Below are 12,000 nucleotides of genomic sequence, written 5' to 3' on the forward strand. Positions count from 1 at the left end.
AATTCTAACCTCCTTGTTCTAATACTCTTAGTATCTAATTGTGCACATATCCCCCAGGGTTTTGCCTTTATGTGTTAGCAAAATCCTGGCTTTTTTTTTTTTGTTTTTAGTTCGTAAGGTATTTTTCTCTTGGATCATATTTGTACCTGTCCCTGTATAACCGGCTGAGATTTGAACCTACTTATGGTGCTAGTAGCAACAGGGTTGGTTGTGGTTGGTCATCAAGAGAATGAACATCCTCCTGCAAGTCATTTGCTACATATAGGATATCACAGGATTTTCAAGCAAAGGAAGGCTATTCTCCTTAGATACAGAAGGGTAAGTTACTTCCATTGGAGGTTTGAACTTGTCCCTTTCATTGTGGTTCAACCACATATTCCCATTCTTAAGTTTCAGAGTTTCATTCCATCCCCCCGCCCCCCCAGTTATTGCTCTTACTTTCATGTGAGAAACTTGGTGAGACTGTGTTCATCTAATGATGTAATTCAGCTATTTATCCAATTAAATATTATATTGCTTTAAATCAGTAACCTGTGGTTAGGTTGCAAGAATTAAGATATTTAAAAAAAATCCTCACCTGAAGTTATGTTTATTGATTTTAGAGAGAGAGATGGAGGGGAAGAGAAGGGCGGGGGAGAGAGAGAGAGAGAGGGAGGGAGAGGGAGGAAGAGAAACAGTGGTGTGAATGAGAAACATTGATTGATTGCCTCTTGTATACAGCCTGACCGGGTATTGAACTCGCAACCTGGGTAATTGTCCTGACTGGGAATGGAACCTGCAACCTTTTGGTGTACAGGACAGTGCTCCACCCAGTGGAGCCACCCAGCCAGGGCAAACACTTTTTACATACTGTCATGAAAGTGCTCTGTTTCTCAGACTGGGATTTGATTTGAGAGTTAATGGACCTGAACTTATTTTTTTCTGTAACTGCTCAAGAGCCCTTAGAGAATCCATCTCACATAAGAGACCTTGTAGTCATCATTACTGCTTTAACAGTCAAATGCTACAGCCATTTGGGTTCCCAAGGCACTTGCTTCAGTTGGCACTTCATCACAGTCAGCTACAGGTTATAGCTTGGTTACTCTGAAGCCTCTGCATGCCAGGGATTATTAGCATCCTATTTTCTGCTTGAGCCCTATGCTTAAGCCCAAAGACACAACCAAGCCAATCTTCAAATTCCATCTTTGTGGGGACATCTATTGTGATCACTGCCAGTACCAATCCCTTATTAGTCAGAGGTCAGAAACCTCACAGTGATTTGAATAGGGAAAATTTAACATGAAGAATTATTAACCAGTTAAAGAGAATTAACTCTAAGAGGGAAAGAGAACTTCAGAGTATACAGAATAGCAGGTAGAATATTACCCACTAACTCTAGGGCTGGGGCAGAGTAGCAGGGATGGAACAATTATGAAAGATGCTTCATCTCTCAGCTTGAAGGCTGAGATTCAGATCTTGTTGGAGAGAATGTGTTCCACTGGATAATGGACAGGTTTGAAGTGCTGCAGATTTATGTTGGCGAGCAGGAAACCTCCCTTTTGGGGTGCCAGCAAAAGTCGCTAGGAAGGCCCTTGCCGAACCTGGCTAAGAACACAGCTGGGGGCACTGGCATAACTCCCTGGGAAGACTCACACCCTCTAGGGTGCTGGCAAAACTTTCTAGGAAACCAGTCATAGGGTTGTGTGTGTGTGTCATTGGAGATTTGTGGGAAGTTTGCCCCTGGGGAGAGGGTCATTGGGTGTCATGCATGCCACTAGCCTCCACTGGAGCAAGCAGTTTAGAGCACAGTTTAATGAGAAGAAAACCCCTTTCCTTCTGGGTTACTCCTTCAGTGCCATCTGCTGATAAAGGTTGTTAACATTGTGCCAGCTGGCAAAGGAGAAATGTTTATAGGTGCCAAGCTCCAGTGTCATAAAGCAAGGCAGAGAAGAGTAGATTTAGAGAAGCAATACGTTTATAATTGGTACTCAGATACTTACATTTCTAGTACTCTTCATTCCTGTGGGTAAACCCTGATTATTGTTTAGTGTCATTTTACTTCTTCCTGAAGGACTTACCTTTCGTACTTCTTGTCCTGCTAGTGTGCTATTGCTGCTGCTGAATTCTTCCAGCTTTTGTATATCTGAAAAAAACCTTTATTTTGCTATAAAAAAGAATAACAGTAAAATACACATAAAATTTATCATCTTATCCTTTTTTAAGTGTACAGTTCAGTGGCATTAAAAACATTTATAATGTGCAACCATCACCATCATTCATCTGCATAGCTCTCTTTTTTATTTTGTAAAACTGAAACTCTATACACATTAAACAGTAATTCCCCATTCCTCCCTATCCCCCCAGTCTTTGCCAACTACCATTTTACTTTCTCTATTTCTGTTAGTATAATGTCCTCAAGTTTTATCCATGTTGTACCATGTGTCAAAATTAGTTTCTTGTTAAAGGCTGAATAATATACCATTGTACATATATACCATATTTTGCTTATTTACTTATTTGTCAGTGGACACTTGGGTTGCTTTCATGTTTTAGCCATTGTAAAAATGTTGCTATGAACACTGGTGTACAGGTATCTCTTCAAGACCCTGTTTTCAGTTATTTTGAGTATATACTCAGAAGTGGAATTACTGGATCAAGTGGTAATTGTATTTTTAATTTTTCTGAGGCACCACCATGTGGTCTCCACAGCAACTGTTATCTTTTTTACATTCCCACTACCAGTGCCTAAGGGTTTTAAAATTTCTCCACAGCCTTTGTTTTTTGTTTTTTTTTTTATTAGCCATCCTAATGAGTATGAGGTGGTATCCCACTGTCATTTTAATTTGTGTTTCCCAAATAATGATATTGAACATCTTTTCATGTGCTTATTGGCCATTTGTATATCTTTGGAGAAATGACTGTTGAAGCTCTTTGCCCATTTTTTTAATTTGTTTTTTTAATATTAAACCCATTCCTGTAGTAAGTCCCATATGATTATGATGGGTAATACTTTTCAAATTCCTGGATTAAGGTTATAATGTTTCGATAAGAATTTTCATATCTGCCCTGGCTGGCGTAGCTCAGTGGATTGAGCGTGGGCTGTGAACCAAAGCATCACAGGTTCGATTCCCAGTCAGGGCACATGCCTGGGTTGCAGGCCACGGCCCCCAGCAACTGCACATTGATGTCTCTCTCTCTCTCTCTCTCTCTCTCTCTCTCTCTCTCTCTCTCTCTCTCTCTCTCTCTCTCTCTCTGTCTCTGTCTCTCTGTCTCTCTCTTTCTCCCTCCCTTCCCTCTCTAAAAATAAATAAATAAAATATTTAAAAAAAAGAATTTTCATATCTATGTTTATGTACAATATTGATTAGAACCTTTGTTTTCTTTTACTGTCCCTTTCTGGTGTTGGTGTCAGGGTAATGCTGGCCTTCTGAATTGAGTTTGTAAATATTTCTTCCTACTAATTTCTTAATAAGTTTGGGTAAGATTACTATTATGTCTTTCTTAAGTGTTTGATATTTTTGCCAGTAAACCCATCTATGCCTGGGATTTTCTTTGTGAGAGGTCAATTATTTGAGTTTTAAGATAGATACAGGAATTTTAATTTTTTGTTTTATTTTTGGTGGGTTATGTTTTCTGAGCATTCATTCATTCATTTAACCTAAGTAGTTGAATTTATTATCCAAATTATAATATTCTCTTATCCTTTTAATGTCTGTAGATGTATGCTTGTGTCCCTTCTTTGATTCCTGATATTGTCAATTTTTTACTGTATTTTTTTCTTGATTCATCTAGCTAGAGGCCTTTTAATTATATTGATATTTTGAAAGAATCAACTTTTGCTTTTGCTGAATTTTTTATTGTTTTCCATTAATTGTTTTAATTGATTTTTAAAATATCTTTATTATTTTCTTCTGACTTTTTTTGGGATTGCTTTGCTCTCTTTTCTTAGCTTCTTGATTTGACAACTTTTCAAAAATTCTTGGTAACTTTTGTTGTCACTATCATTTAACTCAAAATATTTTTTTTTTCTGTGATTTTTAAAAACTTTATTAAAAATTGATTTTAGAGAGAGAGGAAGGGAAAGAGAGAGAGAGAAACATCCACTTGTTGCTCCACTTATTTATGTATTCATTGGTTGATTCTTGTATGTTCCCTGGGATCGAACCTTCAACCCAGGTGTATTGCAATAATACTTGAATCAACTGAGTTACCTGGCCTGGGATCTGTGATTTAAAAAAATTTATATATGGTTTATTTAGGAGCTTCTTCAGTGTACAGATTTTCTATTCTGTTTAGTACTGCTGAGGTCAGTAAATATATCCTCTACTTACTTCTTTTTTAAATATTTTATTGATAATACTATTACAGTTGTCCCAGTTTTCCACCTTTGTCCACCTCCACCCATCCCACCCACTCCCTCAGACAATTCCCACACCATTGATTATGTCCATGGGTCACACATGTATGTTCTTCAGCTACTCTTTTTCCTTCGTTGTACTTTATATCACCATGACCGTTCTGTAACTACCAATTTGCACTTCTGAATCCATTCACCCCTTTTGCCCATCCCCCTCACTGCCTCCCATCTGGCAACCATTAAAATGCTCTCCCTGTCTATGATTATGTTTTGGTTCTGTTTGTTTTTTACATTCAGTTTTTGATATCTATTTGTTGCCATTTTATTGTTCATATTTTTGTTCTTCTTAAAGAAGATCCTTTAACATTTCATATAATGCTGGTTTGGTGGTGATGAACTGCTTTAGCTTTTTGTTGTCTGGAAAGCTCTTTATCTTTTAATTCTAAATGATAGCTATGCTGGGAAGAGTAATCTTGGTCCTTGCTTTTTATCACTTTGAATATTTCTGCCAGTCCCTCCTAGTGTGCAAAGTTTCTTTTGAGAAATCAGCTGACAGTCTTATGGAGGCTCCCGTGTAGATAACTAACTGCTTTTCTTCATGTGGCTTTTAAGATTCTTGCTTTGTCTTTAATCTTTGGCATTTTAATTATGATGTGTCTTGAGGTGGCCTCTTTGGGTTCATCTTGTTTGGGACGCTGTGTTTCCTGGATTTGTGTGTCTATTTCCTTCATCAAATTAAGGAAATTTTCTGTTACTGTTTTTTCAAATAGATTTCCAGTTTCTTGCTCTCTTCTTTTTCTGGCACCTCCATGATGTGAATGTCAGTACACTTCAAGTTGTCCCACAGGGTCCTTACACTTTCTTCATTTTTGGGGTGGGATTCTTTTTTCTTATTGCTGTCTTGATTGGTTGATTTTGCTTCCTTATGTTCCAAATTGCTGATTTGATTCTTGGCTTCATCCACTCTACTATTGATTCCCTGTAAATTGTTTTTTATTTTAATTACTGTATCCTTTGTTTCTGGCTAGATCTTTTTGTGCTCTTGAGGTCCTAAGTTCCTTAAGCATCCTTATAACCAGTGTTTTGAACTCTGCACCTAGTAGCTTGCTTGTCTCCATTTTAATTTTTTTTCTGGAGTTTTGTTCTGTTCTTTCATTTGGGCCATGTTTCTTTGTCTCCTCATTTTGGCAGCCTCCTTGTATTTATAACTATGTATTAGGTAGAGCTACTACATCTCCCAGGCCTGGTAGAGTGGCCTAATGTAGTAGGTGTCCTGTAGGGTCCAGTAGCACAGTCTCCCCTATTATATGAGCTGGGTACTTGAGTGGCACTCACTGTGTGGGCTGTGTACATTCTGCTGCTGTAGTTGTGTCTTGATTGCTGCTGTTGTGCTCAAGGTCATCCACCGCCTGTGTTCTGTTATAGGTCACACAGTTTAAGCTACAAAGCGATCTGCAGATGGCTGCTACTTGTGTTGGGCTTTGAGGTGCCCAGATGAGGCCAAGCTGTGAACCGGTGCCAGCTGCTGCTACTGCTGGGCATGGGGCCAGTTATAACTTAGAGACAGTTATGGGGCTTGCTGAAGCCAGATGCTGATTGTTTGATAGAGTTTAGGAAAATCTGAATCAGCGTGGGCCAAGAGAAGCCATTTATATGGAAAAGCCACTGGAAACAGCTTGGGTGGGCCTGAAATTTGGGTGGGGCAAGGACCTCAGGGAATCACTAGGGTAGGGCAAACAGTGTGAGCCAGATTGATGGCTCTGTTGGAGGAGGACTTAGAAAAGGAACAATGACCTGTGCCAGGACTTCTTTTTTAAAAAAAGATTTTATTTCTTTTTAGACAGAGGAGGATGAAGGGAGAAAGCCAGCGAGAGAAACATCAGGGTGTGGTTGCCTTTCACGTGCCCTCACTGGGGACCTGTCTGGCGTTTGGTTTACAGTCTGGTGCTCAATCCACTGAGTCACATCAGCCAGGAGTACTTCTGTCTGGAAGGAAAGCTGCCCTGCAGCTCTTGCCCTGATGTCAGAAAACTCAGTTGTTCCTCATATATCTCTGGTGCCTTTTAAGCTGCTGCCCCCATGCTGGAGCTCAGAGAGAGTGAGTCTGAGTAAGTCTGTGTGAGGGCCTTTAAGAGGAACTGCTAAGGAGTCAAGCAGTTTCTGTCTTCCACAGTCTCAGGCTCCACTGGTTTTTACAACCAGAAGTTAATGACTGCTTCTCTTCCTGGCACTAGAACCCCGGGCTTGGGTGGCCTGGTGTAGGGCTGGAGCCCTTCCCTCTTGAGATATTCCTTCTGATTTTTCTCTACCACTCATGGGTGTGGGACCAGCCAATTCTGTGTATCCACCTCTACTACCAGTCATATTGTAGTTTTTTCTTTAATTCCATGGTTGTAGGACTTCCATTCAGCTCAATTTCTGATGGTTTTGAATGATGGTGGTTCTGTAGTTTAGTTGTAATTTTGATGTGGTTGTGCAAGGAGGTGAGCTATGTTTACCTATGCCTCCATCTTGTCAAAGTTCCTCTACTTACTTCAGTTATTTTATTTCTATTGATGTGTTTTTATGGTTTAGCATGGCGCATATCTTGGTGCTTGTTCTATGTACACTTAAAAAGAAGTATGTACTGTTCCCCCCCTTTCTCTTCCCCTCTTCTGTCTCTAAAAAATAAATTTTAAAAAATCTTAAAAAAACAAACAAACATCGCCCTGGCTGGTGTGACTTAGTGGATTGAATGTTGGCCTGTGAAACAAAGGATCACTAGTTTGATCCCTAGTTAAGGCACATGCCTAGGTTGCAGGCAAGTTCCTGGGCTGGGTGCGTATGAGAGGCTACCTATATATGTTTCTGTCACAGATTGATGTTTTTCTCTTTCTCCCTCCCTTACCCTATCTCTAAAAATAAATAAAATCTTTAAAAAAGGTAGTATATACTATACAATTGTTTGTTTTTTTGGAAATAATACTTAGGTAAAGTTTGTTGATAGTGTTGTTAAAATTTACTGTGTCTTAGTTTTTGTTTTGCTTCCTTGTTCTAAAACTATTGACAGAGCTCAAAATGATAAAATGTTTATCACTTTAGTTCTGTTTTTTGCCTCAGATATTTTGAAGTTGTGTTAATTAGTTGTCATATATTTAGAATCATCTTGTTCATGATCATTACTAAATGACTTCTTGTAATATTTCTTCTCCTTGAACCTTCTTTTTCTGACATTAATATAGTTACATCAGGTTTGTTCTGCTTAGTATGTGAATGGTGTATGTTTCCTTCTCCCATTTTACTTTCAAGGAATGTGTCTATATTTAAAATGTGTTTGTTATAATACTATATAGTTGGGTCTTGCCTCTTTTCCTAGTCTGATACTTTTTAATTGTTGTGTTTCTTCCATTTAGATTTGATGTAATTACATCTGTAGTTGGGTTTATGTCTTCTATCCTGGCATTAAATTTTTTTTAATTGGATGTAAGGGCAATTTGGCTGTGACATTTATTATTTATTTTATTTTTTTAATCTTTATTGTATTTTTCTAATCTTTATTGTATCTTTTTTTCCTTTTACCATTTAGTCCCCTTATACTTCCCTTCCCCCAGCAATCACCACATTGTTGTCCCCGTCCATGAATCCTTTTTCCTTTTGCTCAATCACTCCACCCCCTAACCTTTCCCCCACTAGCTGTCATCTTGCTCTCCATCTATGAGTCTGTCTTCAATTTCCTTATTAGTTCAGTTTGTTCATTAAATCCCACATATGGTATTTGTCTTTCCCTGACTGGCTTATTTCACTTAGCATAATGTTCTCCAGGTCCATTCATACTGGGCTGCGACATTTGTTATACAGTTGTCTCAGGGTTGATTTGGCTGATCTGGCTGGTGAGGCGAAAGTCCTCTTCCTCCCTCACCACTTTGTGTTTCCTTCCCGAAGCTGCATACTTGGTCTTGAAGAGGACTTTCCCCAGTAGAGGAGAGGGCTGTTCTTTTGTCAAAGGTATATGAGTAATTGCATTTCCCTGCTAGAACCTATAAACAAGCTCTCAAGTTCTATTTGTAGGAGAATGTAGGGTAGTCAGTCTTCCAAGACTCCAGACACACCCGAAGAAGGCACTGCATGCCTCAGTTTGCCTTTCTTAAAAAAAATTAAACATAAAAATTTTCAGTGACAGTTCACATTCCATATTATATTAGTTTCAGGTGGATTATTTGTTTTTTGGGGGGTTGGTGATCATCCTTACATAGGGATCATGTTAATCTTTGTATTGCTCCAATTTTAGTATATGTGCTGTCAAAGTGGCATTTTTGTGTTTTTATTTATCTCATGTATTCTTTGTTCCTCTCTTATAATTCAGTTGCATCTGATTTACTGTTGTATTTTGAGTGTTTACATGTACTTCTTTGTGTGGCATATTTTCTCCAGGTTGCCCTAGAATTTACAACATGAATTTTTAAGTTACCACCTTTAATAATTGTATCATTTGTTATCCTTTGAAACAATATATGAAATCTGTCTGGAAAAAAAGTCCAACCATTGTTAATATAGCAGGAACAATTGTGTGACATCTATGTAATTGGCAGCCAAAGAGAGTGGACTGGAATGCACATGTGTGAACAATGACGGCCTCACTGTACTAGTCCATGGGGGGTGGGGGGGAAGCTTCAACATTCCTCTACAGAAACTATTTGGATGATTCAGAAAGCTGCAGCTATGGGCACCTGGTGATTGGCAGCTTCATCACAACAGTGCACCCATTCATGCATCTTGTCTTGTGGAGAGTTTTTTTTGTGAAACATGAAATCACCCAGGTGCCTCTGCCCCACTACAGCCCAGATTTGGCACCCTGTGACTTCTGGCTTTTCCCAAAACTAAAATCACCTTTGAAAGGGAAGAGATTTCACACTGTCATTGATGAGATTCAGGAAAATATGTCAGGACAGCTGATGTGATTGGGAGAACTGTGTGAGGTCCCAAGGTGCTTACTTTAAAGGGACCGAAACTTCATTGCCCTATGTACAATGTTTCTTGTATCTTGTATCTTCTTCAATAAATGCCTCTTTTGGTATATGGCTGGATATTTTCTAGACAGACCTCTGGACAGACAGGAGATTATTTCTTTCATCTCCTTTCTTCCCTCGTGCTGTTTTAAGCCTTTGTCTTCTATTTTACTTCTATGTGTGTTTATTTTTTAGTATTAGAGTGGTCTTACTGATTCTTAAATGAGTATATTATTCATTGTTGCTATTATTTATTTTGATCAAATTATCCCGTATTCAGCCCATGGGATCTTCTTCAACCTAGTTTTTTTTCTTCCCTTTTTAATATATCAATCAGTTTGTTAGTCTTTTCTTATTTTTTGATGCAAGTTGTTCCAGGGTGATCTTTTAAAATCTTTAAATCATCTCACTCCTCTGCTTCTGAATTCTTCAGTGGCTTTCCATTAGCCACATGATAAAATTAGAAATCATTCAAGGCTGGGAATACACGGCCCTGATTATACATCTAGTTTTCTTTTTTCTCTCTTAAGTAATTGAATAAGTCTTTTACTTGTTTTATAATTTATAGTTCATATTTGCTATAGATTTTAGGAAGAACTGAGAATATTTTTCTTGAGGAACATCATGGATTTACTACAAATATTCCTGGTTTTCCATACTAGTAACCAAATTTATACATCATTTTGGAATGGAAGACTGGGTGAGAAAAGTGTAGTTTATTAGTTTGAAACATATTATAAAGAATCATGGGAACATACATTTTCCTTCTTTCTCGTAGTTTACATTTAAGGGTAAATACAGCATTCTACACATTCAGATTAAAAGGGCAACATTATTCATGTATTCAAAGGTTATTTCTTTTCCCCAGGCTGGTGTGACTCTGGATTGAGTGCCAGCCTCTGAACCAAAGGGTTGCAAGTTCAATTCCCAGTCAGAGCACATGCCTGAGTTATGGGCCGGGTCCCCAGTAGGGGGCGCGTGAGAAGCAACCACACATTGATGTTTCTCTCCCATTTCTCCCTCCCTTCCCCTGTCTAAAAGAAATAAAAACCTTTCAAAAAAAAAAAAAACCCCAAAGATGACTTTTTCATTTTTATGTCTGGATAGCTTACCGAATTTTTTGGACTGTAAGATGCACCTAGGTTTTAGAAGAAAATAGGGGAAAAAATTCTGAAGCAAAAAAATGTGGTAAGATATTTAATAACATAAGATATTTAAAGACATTTAATGACATAAATAACATAGGCTGCCCCCCCCCCCATAGCGAGCCAGGTAAGCTACATTCAGACTGTAAGACACCCCCCCTTTCCTCCCAAATTTGGGGGGTCTTATAATCTGAAAAATACGGTAATTCTTTTCTTAACTGTTATGAAAAGAAGTCATTTTAGGTTGATAGCTTCACAGCTAAATCTGATTTTTGTTTGAAGCTATTTTCTCAGCAGTGACTGAGCATCTGTACTCTCTACGTGGTGATAAGTTTTGACACTTAATTTTATTAGGTTTTTGCAGCTATTTCAAGTTTTTTTTCCATTAAGTATGTAATGTAAATTTAACACTGAAGTGATGTATTCTTTGGGTCTTTAATACATTTCTAATGGCCTTGTTCAGTATACTTCGAACTTAACGAAGTTGCTTCATTTTATAGAATTAAAGATTTGTAAAATCAAACTTAACTGCTCCTAGTTAGAACTTTGGTTTTTATTCCAGGTAGCATTTAAAAAATACTACTAATAAAGTACAATGTCAACAAATGAAATATGAATTACAAATGCTAAGTTTACCTATAGTAAGTTGATGGATATTTATTCTTGTTTTGATGGAAAAATTAAGCTTATTTTTAGTTTCATGTCAAGGTAATTTCAGTGGAAATAATTATTTTAAGTAACTTTACATAAATTTTGAAATGAATAAAATTGTGAAAAAATGATGGATTTGATTTCATTTAAAGGGAGAGTTGTTAATATCTTAAAAAGTCATTTAGTTAGGAAATAAAACTATGGAGAGAGAATGAGATCTTCTATACTGTCCTTATCAAGTTTTCAGTCTTGATTAAACCATTTTGAAATCTTATTTTATGCATAGTTTGAGGTGAACTGTGATCTTGAAGTTCGAGAATTTGGAGAGGAGTTTTAGAATTTCATAAACCAACTTTATTAACTTTATTTGAGCCACAAAGGAGTTACATTTCTTCCTTCGTGTCTGTTAGTGAATTAGGAGCTGAACAGTATTGATGTTAACAGTCTTTCTTGAGACCTATTACATATTTGATAGGAACTATTTTCCAGATAATGTGTTTCTATTTACAGTAAGTTCTCACTTTGTAGGCTTCTAATATACTTGAATTTCAGTTACCACTATTTAGTTAAATAACATGCCAGTCCCCTAACAACAAAATTCACATGCCATTTACCATGGGACGTTAACTGTAATTGTGTACTACGTAAACTTCAGTACTAGCTCTTCATTTTACAACTCACCATGTAATTAACAGATGCTTAACATGATCAGTGACCAATGACCTTACTTCTCTCAAAGTCTCTTGGAGATTGGTCACTGTACATCTGTTATGCATTTCTTGCACAGACAGCAAAGTGTGTAGTTTTGTTAACCTCCTTGTCTCCCAATGGTAAATCCATGTGACATTTTGCAAAACAGGATAATCAAAGGAGAGAGTTGACC

General features: G+C 37.5%; 1 protein-coding gene across 10 annotated transcripts in view; it reads left to right on the forward strand.

The window, feature by feature from the left end:
• ZMYM4 (zinc finger MYM-type containing 4) overlaps window positions 1-12,000 on the forward strand; it is a 142,232-nt gene that overhangs the window by 27,019 nt on the left and 103,213 nt on the right. The gene's annotated exons all lie outside the window — the stretch shown is intronic.

This window comes from Phyllostomus hastatus, unplaced genomic scaffold (genome assembly GCF_019186645.2).
Source record: "Phyllostomus hastatus isolate PE091 unplaced genomic scaffold, TTU_PhHast_1.1 phas_scaffold_182, whole genome shotgun sequence".
NCBI lineage: Eukaryota > Metazoa > Chordata > Mammalia > Chiroptera > Phyllostomidae > Phyllostomus > Phyllostomus hastatus.